This window comes from Haemaphysalis longicornis, unplaced genomic scaffold (assembly GCF_048455015.1).
Source record: "Haemaphysalis longicornis isolate Haplotype H1 unplaced genomic scaffold, Haemaphysalis longicornis Haplotype H1 scaffold_4, whole genome shotgun sequence".
Lineage (NCBI taxonomy): Eukaryota > Metazoa > Arthropoda > Arachnida > Ixodida > Ixodidae > Haemaphysalis > Haemaphysalis longicornis.
This window is the reverse complement of record NW_027526361.1, coordinates 221,111,131-221,128,962: the sequence shown is the minus strand read 5'-3', so window position 1 is coordinate 221,128,962 and position 17,832 is coordinate 221,111,131.

Sequence of the window (17,832 nt, the reverse complement as noted above, 5' to 3'; positions counted from 1 at the left end):
AATACTCAAGGTGCCCCGTGCGGGGGAGAGAGAGTTCGGTTCAGCTGCAGAAATGGGAGGGGGCTCATTTGTGGTTATACTATAGCTCCTTCCACGTGTTTTTGTTTGTTTGTTTATGCCGCTGTTATTGCGGAAGGAGAGATGAAACGAGTGGCCCTTTTAAATTCTCTTCGGATTGACTGAACCAAGAGGTCCAGTAACCCTCTTAAAGGGGGGAGTTGTAAGGTCCACTTATGAGTTAGCGGCCAGGTGCCCGGGCTGCGCGTGAGAACGCGCCGCTCTGTCTGGCGACGTATACACTGCCGACACTGCGCTGCAACCACCGCTAATTCGTCGCGGCGTGCGCGGGAGACGGATTGTCTGGCCCTTCGCATTCCGCAAGGATAATCCCCCATTGAGAGGGCAGACGGCGGCGCCGGATTCCAGGAACGCCTGCCGGACCCGCTGGGATTACCGGCGTGTCTCTATTGTTGTCGCGTCCTGGTCAGCATGACGCACTGTCGCCGTCTTTCGTTTTCGCCCCGCGGGGTCGCTCGAACTTGCTCGTCTACGAGCGTGCCGTTGACCCGAAGGTGGCGGCGCCTCAATGAATATTCCGTGGCGTGCGGAGTGACAGCTGTCTACATGTATTTGGGCACGCCCATACGCGTGTACGAACGCTACAGGGGCGTTCCCGAGAGAGTGTGATCTCGAGGTTATATAAGACCCAACTTGGCCGTTGGAAATCGTTCTCGTCTGAGCGCTGAGCTGGCAGATCCCGGCGAGACAAGGAGTCTCGACCGTTAACGCTAGGTTGGGATTTAGGAGCCCCCTAGTCGAAGTTAAGATCGCGTCGGAGGTTCAGGGTGCAGCGCCGCACCGGGCAACTAGACGGATCTTGCGGCGAGACAGAGTCTCGGCCGTCGTTTCTCGAGCGGTTTGTGTACGCTCCGAGAATAGGAAGAGTTAGACGAAGTTGAGGAGCTCGAGTGATTTGTGCGCACTCGGAGCTAGCTTCTAGCTGAAGTTTGAAGTTTTTCTTTTCATTTCTCATGTACCCAGTTTTCATACTGTAAATAGCTGTACATAAACTCCCGTTTTACTTAATCGACTTCAACGCCTCGAGTTCGTCAATTAGACCGCCATCTCCAAGAACTTCAACACCATCACCCAGCCAGCCTCCTGCCAAATCAACCGGAGCCCGGGCGATTGGGTTCCTGATCGACACCGGACTTCGGGGAAACGATCTTCACTGTGACCAAATAATCTATTTCATTGGTAGTATTTATGTGCCTGTTGTGAGATTTTTCTGTTTTGTTACAAATACAAAAAATGTGCGCCATTGGTATTAAGCGCTGGTATTTGAACGTGCCAGTACGCAGGTCTAAATTTAAGGCTTCAAGGTTAGCGTGATGGGCGATTCCATAGCGACGATTTCGATTTCAACAAGAAAGGAAAGGGCAGAAAATATATCCCACCGTCCTTTTGGCGGTGGCTTTATGAATAGTCGCTAGGACAACATAAAGTCTGGGCGAAAAGTAGATGGTAAATCGTCACCACTTCATTTGTTTTTCTAATATCTCTTAATTGTTCAAAGTTTTCTGTGCTATTGCACCACTGCCCTTAGGGAACAGCAGCATTTTTAATTTTGGTTTGTATTTTGATTTGACTCGTTTTGAACTACTAAATGTTTTTTTTTTAATTTCAGTGATAACTAAACTCTCTGAACCAGTTCGCGAACCGATACGGTACGTGATTTTGTCAACCGTAACCGAATCCGTATTTTTTTTTTCAGTTCAGATATATATATATATATATATATATATATATATATATATATATATATATATATATATATATATATATATATATATATATATATATATATATATATATATATATATATATATATATAACAGTCAAACTCCGCTACAACGAAATTCACGGGGATCGCGAAAAATTTCGTTGTAGCGAGAATTTCGTTGTCGCTGAAAAATCAGTAAATAAAGAAAACAGGGCAGGCGTCTAACTGGCGTCGTGAAATCTCCCACCTACCTTTTCGCCCCAATGTTGCCAACTTGCTTGGAGCTCGCTCCGCCAAAAATAGCACCCTTTTTATAGCACGGAGTTTATATCGTAATTTGCGGTCACAACGCGTCTCGCGGTGCTTAGACCAACGTTGTAATATGCGCGTCGTACTCGTGGAGATCCGCGCAAAAGCAGGCGTCGTGAAATCACAGCGCGGAGTTTATATTTTAATTTGCTGTCACGGATATGCACAGGATATGCACGACACTCTGGGAGCATTTTATTTCCAAAACTTGAAAAAAAATCGCTGATTTTTTACTGTTTGCGCTTTCGAACGAACGGGAGAATGCGCTGCTCACAGTCTGCGAGGAGCTGCATGGCGACATCATCGTCATGGGCGCCAAGGAAACTACGTAAAACGTCCAAGGAGTCCATGACCTGCGACGCGGTCACTGACGTCGGGACCGTCGGAACACACCATGCCCGACTTCTTCGTCGGCGGATGAATCGGCGGCGGCGGCGGAGGCGGCGCGAGCACTCTTGAGGATCTCGGCATCACTCAGCTCCTCGTAGACGATCACGTCCGCGTCGGCATTTACGTAGTCGCTCAATGCTACGTTCTCAGGAACAATGCCGGCTTCCTCGAGAGCTGCCCATGCTTCGGCCGTTTCCTCCTCCTCCGCCGCCGCCGCCGCCGCCGCCGCTTTTGAGCGCCGTCGGCGCCGGTAATCCGGACATCGAGAAGCGGCAGCTTTTCGATGTCCGGATGTTCGGAGAAAATGTTGCTACTAATAATTTACATTGTTAGAACTTATCAAAATTAGTTAGAGTGGTTCAGTCCGTTGCAGATCGAGTGACTTGTGTCCCGGGAAAATTTCGTTGAACCGGGAGAACAATAAAAAAAGTGGTTCGTTGTGGAGGGAGTTTTAATACATTGGGGCCTATGGGATGCGGGTGGGGAATCGAAAAACCTTCGTTGAAGTGGGAATTTCGTTGTAGCGGAGTTCGTTGTAGCGGAGTTTGACTGTATATATATATATATATATATATATATATATATATATATAAGGTTAGTAGAGACAGAGACAAACGAGAAAGACTTAGAAAATAAAAATAAGTTTACTGACGTTTCAGGGAGAGGACTCCCTTTCTTCAGAGTACTCTGAAGAAAGGGAGTCCTCTCCCTGAAACGTCAGTAAACTTATTTTTATTTTCCAAGTCTTTCTCGTTTGTCTCTGTCTCTACTAACCTTATTTTTTTCGCGCTCTGTGTGAGTTTTTATCTTTTCAGTCTATATATATATATATATATATATATATATATATATATATATATATATATATATATATATATATATATATATATATATATATATATATAGGAGTTTTTATTGCTAGTGCTATTCGGCTGATTTGTAATAAACCGGTATATCGGGCGAGAAGGTAAATATTCGTAGTAAGAGCGCAAACAAGACGAGACGAACAGAAGAGGGCGTCTCGTCTTGTTTGCGCTCTTACCACGAATGAGTATTGTAACTGTTTTTACAGTGCCAAATTAGGTATTATCATCATTTTTGTGATACCGTAATAAAGAAGGGAAAATAGAAGTTGAGAAAAAACCGCGGTTTTGCGAAAGCGGGAAACGAAGCCATATCATCCGCATAACGCGTGCGGTGCACTACCAATTGTTCTTTCCCGCGAATGCGCCTCTCCTAGCGCGAGGATGTATATTTACATTAGCTCAGAGGCCGGTCAACTTGTGCCGCCTCTCGACCACCGCCAGGGACGTAGAATCCAGCGGCCGCCGCGGTGGGCGTGGTTTGAAGTCGTTCATAGCTTATAATGGCATTTCCTGAATGATGTAGCCAGAACTGCAGTAATGCATGTTTTAAGACAGAAGCATACAGGACGAGGGATTCCAAAAGGACACGCATCAAAGTTTCCGTCCTCATTGTCTGTGCTATTCGGCTGTTTTGGAAGTATTTTTCATAGTCCCGAATAAGGTATGATTGTTATTTTTGTGAAAAAGGGGGGATGAAGAAGTGAAAATGGAAGTGGAGAAAAAATCCGCCATTCCCGCTTCCGGAAAGCGGTTGATTTGTTATCGACTTCCATTCTTGACTACCAATTAACACTTATTTCGCGCAGCTAAACACGAAGCAGCCGAAGCGTTCTTCAAAAGTACGTCCACAACCAAATATTTTCGCGAAGTATAATTGTACATTTGTAGATCCGTTAACGTGCAAACTACAGGTGAACATCTACTAAAGACTATTAAAGCAGCGTACGTGGTTGCTAGTATATAAAAAAACGCAGTGCGGCATCCGTTATTGTATTACTCAGGGCGTTGGGTGCAAGAGGGTGATCCATGCCTCAAAAGTCCAGCACGGGATGCGAATAAGAATAGTATAGTTTGTTTTAAACGAAGCTTATGTGGTTAGGGTTCTACGTGTTTTTCGTGTGCGTGAACAAAAACTCCCGAGGCTTATGTGTTCTTGAAGCGCTAGGCTGGAAAACGAGCTCCCAGGTATTCCTGCTATTGGCACCCCGTCCACACCAAAGTCGCACGCCATTTAAAAGATTATTCGGACCTCAAGCTCATAGGTGACATTACTAGGATGTGTATGTAACACAGATTAATTTATATTAGGCATCATTTTGTAAGCCGAAAAATACGTAGACCTTAAGCCTTTACGCCGCCTCATCTTCTAAATATGCATTGTGAGTAGATTAGTTTTCAACGGGAACCATTTTCAATACAAATAGTACACGTATGCATGTGTTGTCCACAAAGATGCCCGCCGTCAAAACTCAAGAAAAAAAACCCCGGCCATCTCTCCTAACGGGAATCCTGGGAGGAGCGAAGCCTGCAGTTTATTCTTGGCGCCTTGGCGTTTTTGCCAACGGAGATGAAACCGTTAAGAGGGTAGAGCTATACAGCTTTGCTGTAAACGTCTCTTGTCTTTGAAGCGCGGAACGTTTTAGCGCGAGGCGTAAAAAGAGTGTTCCGGTGTTTTTTGTACGCGTTACGAAGTGTTCCGGCGCGAGGCGTAAACGAGTGTCCCGGTGTTTTAGTACCGTGACTACATGAGACGACGATTACGACGACGACAGGAGACGCCAACTGCCCGAGCCCCTAAGGGGCGTCGCACCTACTTACCACACAAATTCTGTGTCATGTCCATGCCATGTGATAAAAATACTTCGGTCATCATGCACCTTCACAAAGTACAATGGCTCATTGTTTCTTTTACTGCACAGCACTTTTTCGGACGCTGCTGTGGTTTGGCGGCGGCGATGGCGTCGTAACCGAGCGAACGAAGGCAGAAAGAAAGCGGCGGGGGAACGTGGGGCAAAAGTGTGAGGGGTAGGGCAGTATGGTGAGCTCACACGAGACGCTCGTCATGGCAGCGACGCTTGGGGAAAGTGTGAGGGGGAGGCAGTGAGACATGCTCTTCGTTGCGTGGCTCATCTGAACCACCTGACATTTGCGCGGGAGGTCCAAACACGATTTCAAACAACATGCTCGGCGGCGGCGACGCGCTTCGAGATAACGGCAGAGTGGCGGCGCCGCCCTGTGTTTCCTGATTACGCGATCACTTCCTAAGACGCAGTAGCTATGCGCCGTGAGACTGCAGTTCGCGCTGCGAACAAATTTCGCACTAGGGAGTACACTAATCGTCAGCAATTCCTTCTGTCTTCATCGTCCCGTTAACCAAATCGTCGAGCACAAACACAAGATCCTACCGTCGGTAAGAATCTGTAAAACAACGCACAACTCTGATCCATTGGCAGGCCCTAATCGATTTAAGTGGAGCAAGAAAATTATTCGTGGCATTGGCGCCGCGATGCGCGGCATGCCTCTCAAACCGGGAGGTTCCCGTTTGAACCCATTCCCATTTCACCCTTCCCGCTTGTTCCGTCCCGTTTCAACCCGGCCCAAAACGACCTTCCCGTTTCGCCCTTTCCAACTTGGCCCGTTCCCGTTTGAACCCATTCCCATTTCAACCTTCCCGTTTGTTCCTTCCCATTTCAACCCGGGGCCAAAGAACCTCCCCGTTTCGTATTTTCCTATTTAGCCCGTTCCCGGAATAACGTACCCACTTTATGAAACGTTATAAAAAACATTTTCATATTTTTTTTCATTTATGTCCGTTTGTTCACAGCCGCTGCGATAGCATGCTCAGTACATCCAGAGTCCTTGACTGCTTTTCAAACCTGGGCTTCACTTTTTGAATCTAGAGACGACGACATTTGGTTACAATTCGTCATACCAATTAACAAATCTTTTAAATTAACAAAGCCTAACAAACAAATTCACAATTAACAAATTAATAAACAAATCTTTTAAATTATCAAACAAATCTTTTAAATTAACAAACCAAAAAATGATAAAATCAATAGGCCCAGAAAAGCGCACAGAAGCACAAATAAAAAATCGCAAAAACACCCTCACTGAAAGAAATCGTATTTGGCGGACTAACACATTTAATTGTTAAAATACCGCAAGTGTACATCAATGTCGAAAAGAAACAGATGAAAACTATAAAGGATAAAAAGATGTATAAAAATAAAATAACCCTATTTATCTGGATACATATGCCACATCTGGCTATGAAAAATCGCAGTCATGAGAACCGGCGAAAATTATAAAGTTAGCTTTGCGTTTTATTGATTCTGTTTATTCTCGTCACTCTAGCGTACTCAATATGCATAATAGGGCAAACCTTCAGAAACTTAAGCAGCGCGGGGTCGTCTCTAGCCTAAATTTTCTTTACTACAGAAACTTAAAATTGTCGCGGGAATACTACCCTAAGGGCCTTTCAGACGTTCAGCGAGAAGACATCATAGTAAGACTATTAGGCAGCCAATCAGCTGAATTACTATTCGAAAGCTCTCTTTGTTTCCTCGTGCAATTTCTTACTGGAATAAGTTAACTGAACGAACAGTGAACTCGGTATCGTTAGAAGAATTTTCCCCACGTATTGTGGATATGTGTTCTGGTTGAATCGTCGTATTTTAAAATTGGAATACATTACGAATGCATATCCTTGTTCGGACCCCTTTGCGTCTATTACATATTTATGTCTTTTACTTATTTGTGCTGGGCGTTTTCAAACGACGCCAATCAATACTGATGCGTTTTTATGTTCGCTCCTGCATGAGCCCGACCAGACCGTAAAGTATCGGTAAATAAATAAAAATATCTGCCCATTACTCACGTAGGAAAGGCATTAGTAGCCAATTATCAGATTTCTGCACATGTTTTTTGCCTTTTTTAAAGTCTCTCCTACGGACATCTTTGATCCATAAATCTCTCGAACCCGAAGACAAAGCTACGCTCCAAACAATGAGCATAAGAGCGGCTGATAAATAAATTTCAGCCGCACGTACGAACACCAACTGCAGAAAAATCCAATGCGTGCATTACTCAAGATATTGGGTATCTTTATAGTACACTTTCGCCGCTACAAATTTTGTGTCAAGAGGGCTGTATCGGCCTAAGGCACTCGGAAACTTTTATCGGTCGAAAATATCGGTCGATTCTGGAAAATTTGGTGCATACAAGATTTTAGTGCATGACCCGTTGCTTGTAAGCACATTTTGGGGAACAGTTTCGAAGACGGTAACGCATATTTTCAGAAATTCCAATGGGTTGCAATGATTCGGGTTCAAATGAGAAAGGCGCTTTGGGAGCGGGTTGTAACGGGAAGGGCGTTTTGGGAACGGGCTGAAACAGGAAGCGCCCAAACGAGAAGGTCGTTCCGCGAACGGGCGCACACGGCCCGGGTCAAGCGGGAAGGGCGTTTCCGGAATGGGTTCAAACGGGAAGGGGTCAAACGGGAATGGGTTCTTTCGGGCTACGCCCCTCAAACCAGACAACGCAGTGCATGGCGGTTATCACGCCCGATACGAGCGCCCCCCTTTTCCAGATGTGTGCCTCGATAGAATGCACTCTGTCCTTTCGGCTGACCTGAAGGTAGTCCGAAACGGACTCCTGTGAGAAGCGTTGCCTTCGGTAGAAGAGGACGCCGGCCAGGATGGCGATGAGCAGGATAATGGGCAGCACGCACCACAGACTGCGCCCACTGCACCCCTTGTCTGTGGACGCCACTCCTCCCGGGTAGTGCAGGTTCAGGCGTAGTCTGCGGAGCGTCACTGCGATGGAGAGAGATCTGGAGTTGTTTTACTAAGGTAAGTGCGAATGGTTAGCGGTCGAGCGAGGGTGGTACCACTTGGTTACTCTTGGTTTCACAGGCTTTGTTTGCTGGTGCTTTTATTTTACCTTAATTGTCTGTTTTTATTACCTTTGTTCATTCGGTGTCATAATTGAACGTTCAATGCGCAAACTACACGAAGACGAAGAAAGAGGATGAGACAATGCTCCTGGTGGTGTTTGCGCATTGAACGTTCAAGTACTGTATACCAGGGCCGTACCCAGAAATTTTTTTCGGGGGGGGGGGGGGGTTATGAATTTTGGGGAGGGGGTAGTTTTGCTGAAAGCAAGAGTAAGTATTGTTTACGTGCTGCCTGGAAAAGATTTCGGGAGGGGTTTGAACCCCCAAACCCCCCCTCTGGGTACGGCCCTGCTGTATACTAGCTCGCCCAGACCTATACCCTGTTAAGCTTCATTCCGAGTCGTTTACTCTGTTATTCAGGTTGACGACCGCTATGCTGGGCATTGATATTAGTCAACTACTTAACTGTTCATAATGTGATGCTATTGCGCGATCATAATGGTGATGGAGGCGACAGGCTGCACAAACACGAGGAGATAAGTCCGCTCCAGCCGGAACCTAGCCGTATATATGCACTAACCTCTTCCCCATACTGTCGTCCACTCTTCATCCTGTGCCGTTACCGCGCCCTCCGTTGGCACTTACAGAGCCCACCGTGCCTGCCGTGCGAAACACTTGTGGCAGCGCGTTGCCTAGCAACGCTTGTGCGGCTTTCTGTCGCTCTGATCGTGATGGACAGGCTTCAAATCCCGACAAAACGACAGACGCGATATTATAAGGTGTGGCACGCACTGCTTTCTCAGTGACACAGTAAGACGTTGCTCTGCTTCACCTTCTTAAAGAGACCAACCATGGAGACAAAACAAAAGTAGACCATCCAGAAGGTAGCCACGTCGCAATAACAGCCGTGCCAACTTTTACACAAACTTCAAAAAAGTAGGCTAGGTACTAATGAAACTGCTGGAAGAACGGCGACGCACCATCGAATTGCTGGTCTTCTCCTATGACGTCACATAAACAAGACTGTCTGACTGACAGTACCTTACACTAGTCATCACTAAGAAACAAGACTGGGTGAGTGTTGCGGTGGTTTTAGTTACGCTTGATCGCCCCTTTTCAATGCTATCATGAGGTAACACAGTAAAAACTTTGTTTTAGCATCCCCTCTATTACGCAAATGTTACCATTGAATAGCGCCAAAATTGAACGCTATCCGATGTTGCCTGTTTTTGGAAGCACAATGTATGGTCCGGCCGTACTGAAGTTGAGTGAATTATAGTAGGCAAGTTCATAAATAAAATATTCATTGTCCTTTTACGTGTTTATTTGCCTTTCCACAACCGCGGTAGTATTCAATGAAATTGTCCATTCTATGCACCTGTCTCATTACCAACTTGTCCACTTGTTGGTTCTCTTAAGAAATACACACGACCATCCTACAGTGCTTCACGCAGATGCATTGGCGCTAGCATCGATAAGTGCTGTCTACAAAGGTCGACTGTAAAACAGTCAGAATTTTATCGTGAATGCATGCAGTCCCCCGATGCAGACTACAAACTAAAGTCTGTACATAAGCAGGATCACTTCTATATTGCTTGTTGTGCATTCTTTTTTGTGAATCCTCGTAGCAGATTCACTGATCACAATCGTAATATTCTGCTCCTCAAGAGAAGACGCGAGCTCTCTAGGCTGCAATAGACGAGTCTTACCCGCCGCGGTGGCTCAGTGGCTAAGGCGTTGCGCTGCTGAGCACGAGGTCGCGGGTTCGATTCCCGGCCGCGGCGGCCGCTTTTCTGATGGAGGCGAAAAGCAAAAATGCCCGTGTGTACGAGATTTCGGCGCACGTTAAAGATCTCCAGGTGGTCAAAATTAATCCGGAGCCCTCCACTACGGCGCGCCTCATCGCCTGCGTTGCGTCGGCGCGTTAAACCCTACAATCAATCAAATCAATCAATAGACGAGTCTTTTTTAAGTGCCTCAAAGCTTTGCTCCACCAGTTTTTCTGTCGCCTGCGCATGCGCAAGAAAACCTGGTTGGAGATGAGTTAGAAGTAAGGGTATACAGATTGGTGAATGTATCGCAGCAGAGCGCGCCCGCAGCCGTCTACTGCTTGGAAAAAGTTCTATTGACTACGCTCAAGCATAAACGGCGGGCAGGCGACGGCGGTGTGGTCGGAGGAGCGTCAACGTGGCAATGGCAAACCCCGACCGCAGGTTACTGCGAAGTGGGTGGTGTTGTGCCAGAGCACCCGGCACAAATTCGCTTCGCCTGGCGACGCACCGACGCCTGGGCCGAATCGTGCCTCGGACGAACGGACCACGGCAGACGTGCACTCGCCTCTCCTTTCCCCGTCGCGGCGGCTCGGCTGACGCAATCGATTCGCCTCCATTCGTCGAATTCAAACTTCGGTCAGCAGGAGAGTCCTGATTAGAGGAATTTGAACTTCTAGCAGCGGCAACAGACTCCCGGGGGTATGAAAGCAGTCCGGAAGCGGCGGCCAGCGCGGCATTCAATGAAGGTATCGAGTTGAGACGCGCTATCGCCTTTGTGCGAGCCGTGTAACGCCCTTGTTACCCTTGTACATACTGTATATAAATGCTGCTTTAACTCACCGTCGCTCGACAACTTCGTCGCCCAGCTCGGCGCCGCGCTGCTGGCGGGCTGAGCAGGCAACGTCGCAGCAGTGGTGACAACGGAGTTATGGCAACTTCCCAATAGTAGGCCACGCGCCATGTGTGACATGCCGGCTGCATGTCAAACCTTCGCTGCTTAATCATCTGTACGTAGTGCATGGACGTGTTTTTTTTTCGCATCGTTTCTTTTGCTTGAAAAAACAATGCGTACTACGACATGAAAAAATTATAAACTCATTCCCCGATGCCGTTGCTGGCGTTTTGACTGCTCTTTTTTTTTTCCTTGTTCATTCAACTAGTCCCACCTCGCGCACACATTTTACACAACCCTGTTCTTCTAACCTTGCACTCCAGCAGAATAAAAAGAATTTCTCCCAAACTTTAGCTGATTAATGCAGAAAGAGGAAATGCACTGTTACTTGGTTAAATCAAATTCTCGAATGCTCCAGCCCCAGCGTATGGTAGTAATGTAGTACCACAACCGGAGCAGCTGATATTTGCTGAGAAAAAAAAATTGTAGTGACATAAATTACGAAAAGTGATGCGACATCACAGGGCTGATTTGATAAACTACAAGAGGCTCCTCATTCACAGCTGCTAGTGGTGAATATCCCACTTGGCATTAAAAGTGGCGTAACTTGGGCCCTTTCCAAGGTGTAAATCGCCTATTGCACCGGTGTTCAGTGGAGCGTCCTCGCCTTACGCCGCCTGCCTCGATGAAAAACACCTGGAGGTAGCGGCCCTTGTCAAGACACCACGTGTGTGAGGGCAGAAGCCAATGAGTAAGCGTATTTGAAATACATTATACGAGCGTCAGTACTGCAAAAGAGCGTAGCTTTGTCGCTTCTTACTCTGGTAGTCGGCAGTTCCAGAGTACCTCGACTTGGCTGGGCTCGGCGGTGGCACTCGTCCGATTTTGTCCGTGGCGGCCGGTGCACTGCTGTTCCTTCTGATAATGTTCACGATGCTGCCGTGCCACGGCAAGGATTTCTCGGGCGAGGATTCCAACGGCGCCTCCGGCACAATCGCGTCGCATTGGCGGTACCGCTTTCTGGCTAAAAGGACAGCAGTTACGCTCCGTGACGGTGAAGGTGTCGGTGACAACAAACTCCCCTGATCGCCCTCTAATTGAGGGGCTCTTTCACCAGCGATTCCGTGCGTTGTTGATGCTGGGGAGAGCTTCGGAATGCCTTCCGGTGGTCTGCTCGACTTCAATGGCACTGCGGGGGGTGGCAGTTTAGACGGATGCGTTGGCCTGGAGCTCGGCGAATGGTGGCTGTGGACATTTGTGCGTCCTCCCCTAGAAGAGCTTTTCTTTGGCTTGATTTCTCGCGTAGGCCCCGGGATGTTGGGGGTGGCCCTGATGGATGCGACGTTTCGGTGGGCGGAGTTGGCTTGTTGGTCCGGAGGAGCCGCCTCGTCCATCCTGTGACCCCACGCGTCCATGCTTCGAGGAGAGGCGGATAGCTCAGGTCTTGCCTTCAACAACTCGCTGGTCGGCTGCGTGAAGGCGGGACGCTTAGTGATCTCTTCCATCACCTGCTTGCCGCCAGTTCGTGAACCCCCTTTGTCAACGGCGTGAGACCTGCGGCTTGCGCCAGGCTCGTTGTGCGGGCGAGACTTTCCATCGGCAATCTTCCGCCGTCGGTCCTCGTCAGTGTGTCTGGCCTTAGCCTTTCCAGCCTTGTCGGGAACCGCTTTAGACGGCCGAGCAATTGGTTGCCGCACGGCGGCCTCGACCGGCGAGTTCTTTTTCACGTCGGGTGCGATCCCGCGGGCTTGGACGTTCTCTTCTACGCCGGCTAACTTAGCTCGTTCTTCGGGAGGCGACATATCTAGGGTTAGCGAGCAGCTCGGATGTTTTCCGTGAGGCACACGATAGCGATGATGATTATGATGATGGTGGTGGTGGTGTGATGATGATGATGACGACGGCTTCAGCGAGTTTGGTGCGTACCTATAAAAAAGAACAACCCGGGTTGAGACATTCAGCGTCCGCTTGTTTGAGCTAATAATAATCTAACTGATATAAGGGAAAATGAAATATAAAATAAGGTAACTGAGCTTGTAGTAGTAATGGTAGTAGAAGTAGGTGTAATGTTTGGAGCAATTGTCCTAAATCCCACTAAGCGCTGAAAACGCTTATTTGTTCCCCTTTTGTTTCTGTTATTTGTTTATAATGAGAGACCGGAGTCCGGCGCGATGTTAAATGTGCAACTCCAGAAGCCAGAATGACGAATACACCATGATAATGAGTATGTACAGGAATGAAGATGCTGAAGCAAAGGCGGAGCTACTGCTGATGATTCTGTACAGATGGAGGCGAAGCGCTAGCTCCGTCCAGGGTTCACTGGCAGTGCTCATGCGGATCACCACTTGAACTTTAATAAGCAACGTTGACAATATGTTAGCCGCATGGTGGTGAATCGTGCCTAAAAGTGGTAGTATGTGAGTGTATCTGGGACTTTATTTAGAACGTAGCCATAATGATTGATGAGGATGCGCCGGGTACCAAGAAAACATATATAAAAGCGCAGCTCTAAATGTATAACTAATGGCGTTTGCTCTCTCTCTCCCTCTCTTTCTATCTCTCTCTCTCTCTGTGTGTGTGTGTGTGTGTGTGTGTGTGTGTGTGTGTGTGTGTCTGTCTGCAGGAAAGATAACGCACGGCAGAAAAGCCCACTTGCTCTGACGATGATGATAATCGTGGATGATGTGAAGAAAAATTAAAACGCTTCCCGTGGTTGTAATCCAACCTAGCTCCCCCGCGTTATGAAGCCGACGTCTACCTGATTGCGCCTTTGCAGCCCTTTTTAAATGCGAATGCATTTATTAGCCGGGGGTTGTCTTGCTCCGTTGGCCGGCGTGCGCCTGCATTCCTCCAGCGCGAGCGCACGTGAGCGCGCGCCTCGTAGTTCTGCCTTCGTCGTCGTCGTCGTCGTCGTAAATGCGAATGCATTTCTTAGTCGCGGGTTGTCGTGCTCCGTCGGCGTGCGCCCGCAGGTGTTATCTCTCCGCGCTCCTCCTCGCCCCTAGCAACAGCTGTGGCGCGCCTAGCAACCGGAGCAGGTGGTAGCTCGGGCGGGAGTAGCGGAGGGCAAGGGGAGAGGAGGAGCGCGCTCGGGCTTGTGAGGGCGCTCGCATCGCGGAGCTCAGGCGGAGTAGCGGAGAGTGAGTGGAGAGGAGGAGCGCGCTCGGGCGTGTGAGGGCGCTCGCATCGCGGAGCTCGGCGGGAGAGAGAGCTCGCGCGCGGGGCGGGCGTGTTGCGCGGGTCTCTCTCTCCTCTCCGCGTACCCTCTCTCCGCTCGCTGCGCTCGGAAAATGTATACAAATGCAGTGGAGCGCACGCTTCTCTCCGTTACTGCTTGCCGCAGCGCACTCATCGGTGCACCCAATGCATTCGCATTTCCGCACGATCCCCTTCGGGGAGGGGGGGGGAGTTTTTTTGGTTGCCTTTTTACATTTCAAAGAAAGCATGCACAGATCTGTCTATTGATAAAAGCAGGTCAGTCTGGCTTAGGCTGACGGTGGTGCTTCAGTACTCTTTCAGTTTTAAAAGGTCTTCGAAAATAGGCATCCACTCAGGTTCAAGCTCTCGCACTTCATACACTTTAAAAACAGATGTATTGACTCCTTAAAATAATCTGGTATTATTCTTACATCAACATCACTCTATTTTATGGCCCATATATACTCCGTCATAAGCTGTGCAGTCCTATACAGCATGACGGTGTCTTACGAATACCGTTCTTGTTTTGCGCAGAGACGAACCTTGTAGGCTGGGAATCTAGCGGCAATCTTTTTTTTAATTGTTCGCTGCAAAATGTCCCAAAAGAACACAGCCACCCGACAGTCTAAAAAGACGTCTTGGGCAGTCTCTGATTTCTGATAAACAAAGCAGTCTCGTATCCAGGTGACAAACAGCTGTTTCCACTCCATCCATGTCTTAGTGTCTAGTGTGCCCGTGTGCATTTTCAAAAAGACATTTCTCGCGCAGGAAGGAACGAACATATTTTTACCCTTTTTAAAACTTCCCCCTCTGTCCCCACGGTGTACTCACTTCGTTACAATGGACAACACTGTATCCACAATATCTTTGTTCAGCTTCTTCCTCGTGCCTGTTCTCAAATAATCGAAAGAAAACCATTCACTGAGAAAACGAAAAGGCAAAACAACTTCCTTGAAATGGCCTCGTACTCCACCGCGCAACTTATCTGTGGTCACAACATACTCTGATTAAACACTTCCTAGCCTTGATTGACAGAACGAGCAAAGAAAAGCATCCGTAACATATCTGCAGGAAAAGTGGTCTATGAACAACTCCCCTCAAAAATAGGTGGGTTAATCCGAGACCGCCTTCGCGGACCCGCCGAAAAAGATTTGATCTGCTTGCCCTTTCCCAAGTTGAACCCCACACGAGCACTTCAAGTACCCGATGAATATTCTGCATGATTCCTCCCACACAATGCAACACTTGAAGCCCATACCAACGCTTTCTAACAGGAAATATATTAGTGTCACGTGCGAACACAGACAATACCTACCCTCTCCACTTGTCGACCTTCTCGCGAAGCATAGCAGCTTGCTCTTACAGCGGCATCCCCAAGTGTTGAACGGGGCTAGAGCCACTCCGACACGATCGAATCAGTTTGGATTTTTAGAGGTGTGCAAAATGACGTGTGCAGAAGACGTGCAAAATGAGACAAAAGAGCGTGGTTCGCGGGTCGGCAGCAGCCTTGTGGGTGTGCTTGGCCAACGACGTCCTGCTGGCGAGCGACGTTCTGCCGGCGGGTCGCTTCGGCAAAGGCGCGACCACATTGGTCCTGCCCCGTACAATGGCGTACAATGCTGTGCGCACGTAAAGCCCCTTGCGCACGGACAACTCCAGACATCGGCATGGACATTGCGAGGTCCTAAGGGGCTTTGCCCTTAAAATACCGAGCGCACGTGAGCGTGAGCCTCGTGAGGAGCGTCCGGCGTCGACCAAGCTTTCGCGTGGGCTTGCGCCACGTGAGGAGCTCGCAAAAAATAGCAAGAAAAAAATCCGCACGTGCTTACACCTCGCGAGGAGCGCCCGGTGTCGGCCAGCTCGACCACTACGCCAAGTAGTGGAGTAGGGGGGCCCAGGTCTCCACAAGGCCCGGGGAAGCCCATGTTAAGTCAGGGGTGGTGTCGGTATGATAGGGATGGAGGGCGATCCGAGTGAAATATATGTGGTATCATTGATGAGATGAACGTTAGCCACTTCGATAGAGTCGAGGAGGTATTTTGCCCTACCGGAGTTTGTGGAATAGCCCCAGGTAGTGTGGGGGGCGTTAAAATCACCTCCGATGAGAATGGGCGTGGAAGGTTATTCATTTCTGATATTTTGGAGCCATGAGAAAGCATCTGAGCATGTTTGATATCTGGGTCGGTAGCAGGCGGAGACGAGGATGAGCTTCTTGGCCCTGGGAGTATGGGCGATGATTGCGACAACTTCGTAGAGGGGGGAGGTAGAAAGCGGCAAAGGCAACTGAGTAGCTGGGATGGAGGAGTCAAGCAGGATAGCTGTATGGCCAAGAGCTTGGGAGTCTCAGTCTCAGCCAGACTGGAACCAATTAAATTCCTCGGAGTCTATGCATTGGAACCAGGAACAGCCCCACAATATGGCTTAATCGCCTAAAGCAGAAATGGAACTTCGTGCAGCACACCCTCCGACGGCTCTCAAACAAACATGAGGGAGCCAAACAAAAGGCTATCACCACCCTCGGCAGAGCAGTAGCGGTGGGCATTCTTTCCTACGGAGGGACAAATTATGACCTCAACTGAACCCAACGACGAACGCTACAAGTTCTTCACAATTCCACCCTGCACACCACCGCTGGCCTCCCACGTCATACAAAAATTGCGAACCTCCAACAAGCAGCGACCCTCCCACCAATCGACCGCATCATTCAGGAACAAACGGATCAATACAATTTTAAACGACAACTCACCCACCAAGGCGTGCTCCTCACCGCGTGGGATCAACGAAGTCATATTCCCCACCATGTTTGCAACTCTTTTTGCTGCCTCTTGAACAGGTAGCTGACAATTTCGGTAAATCCGCTTGGGAGTTAAAACGCCGGCGCTACAACTGGGTAGCGACCTTTTGGCTGTAAGGCTGCCCCACTTCACTCAATCCATCACCTCGCAACCCGTCACACCCAGGAAGCGCAAGCTTCGACAGCAGCGCTGCCGACACCTTGCCTAAACTAAACGACCGGGTGAAATTGACGTCTACACAGACGCTAGCCACATTAACCCACACGTCGGCACAGCATGGATCAGCCCGGACAATTTATCCATCATGGGAGCCCAATATCACCGTATTCCCAAAATTACTTCAACGGACGCGGAGCTCATCGCTATCCACGACTCTCTCGACTACTTCATGTACGATTACCATCTTCCCATTCCCCCCAACCTTCGCATCCTACCAGACTCATATGAAGCTATCCAAGATCTTTGTCATCCCAGGTCCACCCACCCTTCTGTCCACCACATTATTCATCAAATCACTGCGCTCCAAACATCAGGCTGCCAAGTCCGAATCGACTGGACCCCCGGTCATGAATCAGCCGCTCCTGAGAACCAAGCAGCTCACGTGGCTGCACAGGAGGCCCTTCTCACAATAGCCTCCGATGGACTCCCGGCGCCGCCCTTCTCGGACCACCCCTGGCCCAACTGCCCTGACGATGACCCCACTCTCGCTCCCGCAATCAGGCTCTGTAGATTCAGGCAACTGAAACAACAACGCCTCAAGGGACTCACCCCTTCAGGCCACCTCACCTCCTTTCCAACCCAGACCTGAGCACAAGAAATCTTCTTGAACAAGTACCTGACCAACACCTGTACGGCACCAGAGACCATTCGACAATGGTATTATCCCCAGCACGCCCCCCGATGTCCCTACTGCCACCACTCCATCGCAGC